This window comes from Etheostoma spectabile, chromosome 20 (assembly GCF_008692095.1).
Source record: "Etheostoma spectabile isolate EspeVRDwgs_2016 chromosome 20, UIUC_Espe_1.0, whole genome shotgun sequence".
Lineage (NCBI taxonomy): Eukaryota > Metazoa > Chordata > Actinopteri > Perciformes > Percidae > Etheostoma > Etheostoma spectabile.
The window spans coordinates 13,605,710-13,612,111 of NC_045752.1; the positions used below are offsets into that span (position 1 = coordinate 13,605,710).

At 40.1% G+C, this 6,402-nt stretch overlaps 1 long non-coding RNA gene across 2 annotated transcripts in view; it reads left to right on the plus strand.

Moving 5' to 3' along the window:
- LOC116670442 (uncharacterized) overlaps positions 1-2,636 on the plus strand; it is a 14,918-nt gene extending 12,282 nt beyond the window's left edge. For both annotated transcript variants that reach the window (XR_004327022.1, XR_004327023.1), the window contains 2 exons: positions 1-98; positions 1,726-2,636. The exon at positions 1-98 is cut by the window's left edge and continues 157 nt beyond it. This is a non-coding gene — a long non-coding RNA (uncharacterized LOC116670442). The remainder of the gene's footprint in view (positions 99-1,725) is intronic.
- Positions 2,637-6,402: the final 3,766 nt, after the last annotated feature.

Here is a 6,402-nt window from a genome sequence, read left to right on the forward strand (position 1 = left end):
ACACACACACACACACACACACACACACACACACACACACACACACACACAATGTCCCTCTCAGTCCTGGGTTGTGACCGGCCCATGGCATTGGCCAGGTATGTCAACTATGTTTGCCAAGCCATCCATCACCCATGCACCTTCCCTCCTGAAACAGGAACTTTTGTTTGAAGCATACACTTGTTAAGCCCATCCTTTGACTCCGCTCAACCTAATTTATTTCCTTATAGCCCAGAAAGAGGATTTATTAGCACCTATGTTTTGTTCTTTATTTTCCTCTTATTGTAGGTTTCACAGTGCAAACCCGTTGGTAAAAACATGGGCGTGTTGTCACGAAGAGAGATTGCCAGCTATACAGTTTGGGGACACCAATGGCCCTTATCGTCGGTGACCAGGGTTAGCAAATAAACACACTGGAGTGAGTCAAGCTGAATGTAAGGAAGAAAAAGATTTATAGCTGCGTGACGCTCACACTTTTGAAGAGGATATGAAATGTTTTTGTTTTCTATTTGAGTTTCTGGGTCATGTAACAGCAGAATGAAAAGAAAATGTATTTTTGTATTTGTACGCTTAGAATGTTGATAATTGCTCTGCTAATTAAGTTTAAGTTATTTTTGTGGGCTTGTTGTGTTATGTAGAAAACCGATTCATTTTTGGTATAAAATAACAAGTATAAAAGAAATATGATAGTCTAGTATGTTGGAAATGTTGAGAGGCAAAGAGGTTTCCGTAGAATTCAGGAAGTGCTTTATTGATGTTAGCGCAAACACCTGAGTCATTTCTCTATTGTTGGCCAGCTTGAGAACGTATTGTCTGAGTGAAACTGACATGATGACCGAGCCACACAAAAAGAAAAAAAACTCTCAAAAGAAACCTATGTATGGGCTGGTATGTTTGCTGAAGCACCTAAGTTGGAGCCTTACTTTATTCCCTGGAACATAACCTTCATTTATCTTTTGACTTCTACTCAGAGCGAGAGAGCAGATATCACTAAAAGGGCTACGTTAATTATTGACTCTCGGCACACCAAGTATCCTGCATTGTTGAGTGGCCACTTTGCCTTCTCTTGTGCTGCATTTTCAGCCGTAAATGTTTGTGGTCCCACTATCCTCTCCAACTCCCATACAGTATTATTAGCAATGTGTGGGGGTTAGGTTGGGGTCATGACTACCTTTCAATAAAGAACCATTGACACGCTGAGGTAAATGGGAGATAAGAGTTTGTCTCTGACCCTTTTAGTGCTTTATAAGAATGTGGCTGTGTAAACTTAATCACTCCTCAAGATAAATTTGGCCCTGCTTTGTGAAAGCAAGTTCATGCATTGCTTTTTTCCTGTTCTAAAGCCCACTTTGACAGGCGTGAAATGAGCCCTGGACTTTTCATTGACAGTTCAAGATGGAGAGCAAACTGAGATTAGGGCATGTTAATTAATTGTGGGGTCAGTAAAGTGGCCTCCCATCCCATGAAAGACTTGTTCTGTTTATTGCCATCCTGCCAATCAGTGATAATAGTTTAATCAGGAGTTTTCGTCCTTAGTCTAACTTTCTTGCGTTGGAAGGGTAGGATTTCCCGTGTAATTGAGCACACTTATTGAGCTTTTATGTACCACCTGCATGTATTGATGCTCCTTAGAAACTCACCTCTACTAAATAGCACTATTAGAATTATTATGTTGTAAAATGGCACATGTCATGTAAGATTGACCTGTGTGCTCTCTCTCTACAGATGCACATGGCTTTCTTTGACGGACTCTTTTCCACTGCTGCTTTCCATCTACGTTCATCATCCTGCATCAAGCGGCCTGAAAGCACTTCCCTGTCGATGTGCTTGGCTATATCTATGTCTGCCCTGTCTGCCATATGTAATATCAAAGCCTCTGTCAGCGTGGAGCTGAATGGGAACAAAAGAGAGGCCTCCATTAATGATTAACTGTTCTAAAAGCCCCGGCTTTTGTATTCCCATGGTGCCCAGGCTATCTGGCCACCATGTGACATGCTCACAGCATTTTTCGAGCAGATTGGGGGAAAGCTAGTGAGCAAACACAGGTGCTTTGGAGCAGCGTTGCCGACGCTGTCAGGGACAACCACAAACAAGAGCAGCTATGCCTGGCTAAATGAATCCCCACCCCTCCCAACACCATCACCATCACCACCTCCACCCCCCCCCATCCCCACTCTCTGTCGCTAGCTAAGTTGTTTGCGAGCTCCCCATAGCTTTCTCCCCGCAAAGCCTTCCTTCTGGAGAGTCCCCATGCCACCCCCCACAAGTTCAATGTCCACTACAGCCACCGCTCCACAACTTCTCACACCCTCCAAAGAAACAAACAAATAAAAGTGAGGACGACCGACCACTTCTTTGAGGTGATGGCATTTGCTGTGGTCATGACTAGTGGGAGAGCAAACAAATTAATGGTATTCGGGTTTTCACTTTCCAAACCAAACTAACTGTCTTTAAGTTCAAGTGGGGCAATTCCACTGACCCTGCTGTCAAACGCTGTATAAGGGCTGCACACTCTTGCACTTGAAATGCAGAGAGGAGGCCTTAAGAAATTAAACAGGGCTTTAGTATTGGCCAACCTGGTGTGCTGAAACACCTTAAAGTGAAACAGTAATCTTGAATAAATTGTGTAATAAACACTTATGGTTTATTATTTCTGTTTGTGTATTTTGACTTTAAGACGTTTATCAAGAGGTGTGTGGAACACTTAACCTTTTCATCCAGGCAGACTGATTGTTCAGAGTGACTGGGGGTGCTGTGTCTCTCAACTTTGATAAGACAATCAGATGATAGGATGGCGTTATCTTAACATGGCTTTCCGGCTGGCGGACAAATGAACAGTGTGTGATAACAGGAACAAAAGCTTGGCTCTTATTGCTTGGGTCCTCCAAAGAAAGGAAAAAATTATCAGGATGAAAAATTCACAATAGGTGCAGTTTATTTCAATTTCAATTTTCTACTCAACCCAGGTCACTGGAACAGCATTTTTTTCTAATCACTCAAATATTTATATTGTGTTTTATTGGCATTTTGGTTTCACTGTCTGCAATTACCTACGCCGATAAAGCCGTTATTGTCACTGTAAAGATGATAAAAAATTGTTTTTTAAAACAAACAATTTTTATCAATGAGGAGAGGAAATTAAGTTATAAAAGTGAGAAAGACTGATGCAGAAAAACAGAGGCTGACAATAAATGAGTGAAAATACATACTGAAGATATACTGTATACATATGTATATATATATATATATATATGTATATATATATATATGTAGAGAGAGAGAGAGAGAAAAACTGAAAGATAGAAAAATGGCGTGTGTGTGAGAGAGGAAGAGACGGAAAGATGGAGAAAGAAGAAGGTCAAAAGTTGTTTCTTCAGAGACCTTCCACTGATCAGTAAAACGTGCACTTCTGTCTGGGTTTTCTGACGTTTGCAGCACAATTCTCAGAGTCAGAGAGAAGGGTGTGTATACTCAAGGATTCACTCAGTGCTCTGTTTGCTCTATTGCCCAAAAATGATTGGAAAAAATATTGGCGCCCTATAGCACGAAATGTTAGAACTTTCTTAGAACTTAAAAAAAACTTGCAACTGTGTAGGAATTGCTTTAAAAAAGAATTTATATTTATATATACATATATATATATATTTATATATATATATATATTTCAAAAAGGTAAAGTGTCGTGTGTTATTTGAAATGTAATTTTCTGTAAAAAGAAATCTTTTGAATGTACAGTTCTCAATTTTGTTAAAATAGGCATATTCTAAAGTTTAATTAACTTAAACCATTCTTTCAGGGACTACCAGACAGGGTTTAAAGAGGCAGAGATGTATTCGGTGAAGCTCATCTCATCCCTTGTTCTGCCGTTGGTTCCCTGCAGGGATTTAGCCTCTGCTGCTCGTGAGCTGAGTCTGATCAGAGGAGTTACAAATCCTCACTTTTAGGGGTCTTACTGTAATTCACAAGCCTGTTGACCGCAGTCAAGCGTGGGGGCCCAACATCTCGAGAGGGATTTGAGACAACATCTTTGTTGCCTTCTATTTGTGTTACGGTGAAAGTCGTCCAGCCCCATTGTCTGACCGAACTCTGCTCAGACCTAGGCTCAATCAAAGAAAAGTTTTTCAGTAATGAGGTAAGACATGAAAGCTCATTGAACACAGCGACATGTTGAAAGGGCCCTTTTGATCTCACAAGACACAATGGTAAAATTTGAAAAGAGCAAAGTGTGCTTTAAGCAGCATTGCACTGCATTAACCTTGTCTTTTGACAGGCCCGCAAAGAAGTAATATTCCCTCTCAATGGAAAATGTAGTTCATGAGTAATGGCCTCCTTGAGCAGAGGGGCCTTTGTGCTACCTCTACCTGCTTCCATTAGAAATTGGCTGATTAAGAAACAGCTAGAACTAGCCTGTATTCAAAGCTTTGCCACACAGCAGCCTTTCTTGTGTTTTCTTTGAAGTCTTATATTTTTCACTTATTCCTAACATGTCAAGGTATTTCAACGAGGATGTAGCATATGTAGTAGTGAATTTAATTAACGCTGTGGCCTACAAAGTGGCATCACAATGAGTCAAATCTTTAAAATTCGTCCCTTCAAGTGACTCAAGATCACAGACTCAAAAGAATGGTACTTCAAAGTTGCCCTTCTTGTTTTATGAAGAGTGATAAAAAACTTAATGGCAGTGTGCTGGGGCTGACTAATTACCCAGCCAGTAGCCAGCTTTGTCAGTCATGGGTCAGTGCAGGGACGACTCTGTCCCCAGACTCTGTTAACTAAGTGGGCCGGCACTATCTCTGCCCCATCAGCCAGCCAGTCTGTCGACTCCCTGAACACTAATAAAAAACAACTGTTTCCTATTTTGAGGGTGTGCTTTATTATATTATCTAGGTTAATTAAATGATACACCAAAGTAGGGGAGATATTGACTTTTCAGCATGAGCCTGTCTCTCTCAACCCCTCCCATTATATCACTTTGTCTGCTGTTCATCTGTCTTATGGGCTATATTAGCCCTCCTACAAAATCTGGACTGTGGTCATAACATCTACATCTTACATCTTATAACTTTTAAACTTAAACTTAACGTTTATAGGTTATTATTTTAATATTTCATAGTCATGGTTCATATTTAATTATTATCTACTGCACGGTTCAATTCCTGCACTGTTCAATTTTGCACTATCACCATTGCACACAGTCTACCATAGTACTTTACCTTATCATGATCATTGCATTTCTGTGAGTAATTTTTCTTTTTATTCTTTTATTTGTGTGATATGTATGTGTGAATACGTGTTTGTTGTGTTATGGTTGTCTAAGCTTCTGGATGCCTAAAATTTCCTTTGGGATGAATAAAGTAAATCTATCTATCTATCTATCTATCTATCTATCTATCTATCTATCTATCTATCTATCTATCTATCTATCTATCTATCTATCTATCTATCTATCTATCTATCTATCTATTTATCTATCTATCAAAGGCCTTTGGAAAAACAAATCTCCAACTTTAGAGACCTTTAAAGCTTGCTCACAGTGATTTTTTTTTTAGTCATTTAGCAGACAGCAGCTAAAGGCAGTGTCCTCATGAAAATACGTCATCTTCCTATAATATGATCAGAAAAAAAACGGCAGGTGTTATACATACAGGTACATTTGTCGGAAACCTTTAACACACACTCCCTCTGACGCCTGCTGTCCTTGCCTGATATAGTGTGTATTCATTTTCCACATAGAGCTAAGACAAAGGTGGTCCTCTCAGGTAATGGAGTGGCTCAGAACACAATCTGCTCAGGTGGAAGACCTCTGTGCTGCCATCTTCACGCCTGAACTGCAGTCACTGACAGACATACAGCCCAACGCCTCTTTCAGAGCACAAACTACTAGAAGCTTCTCGCTGCTGTTCCAATAATCCTCTATTCACTGAATTGTCTCTCTGCCTCTTTTATGAATACTGCCTGTGTCCCTTGTGTTCAATTACCTGAGTCAATATGGATGTATTGAACCCCCAACATATGAGTCAAATAAAGTGTATATACAAGAACAGGCATATTATGGCCTTCTCAAAGGGGCTGTGTAAATTACACTGGTGATTTTTAGCCCAGGAAGTAAACAAAGTGGTAATATATGAGGGTAATAACACACAAACGTGGTGCCAGTGTGGACAGCATCTGTGCAGTGTTGCTGTTTTTCACCAGTTTTACGAAGATGATGTACTTCAGATCATAGCATCTTGTAAATGGATTTAAACTATGCGATAAAATAAAAGTCTATATGCCACAATAATGTTTGTGTGAATGGGTTCATGTGGGACCATGTGTGCATTGCGTGCATGAGACAGCTGCTGTTTTTGGCACACACACACACACACACACACACACACACACACACACACACACACACAC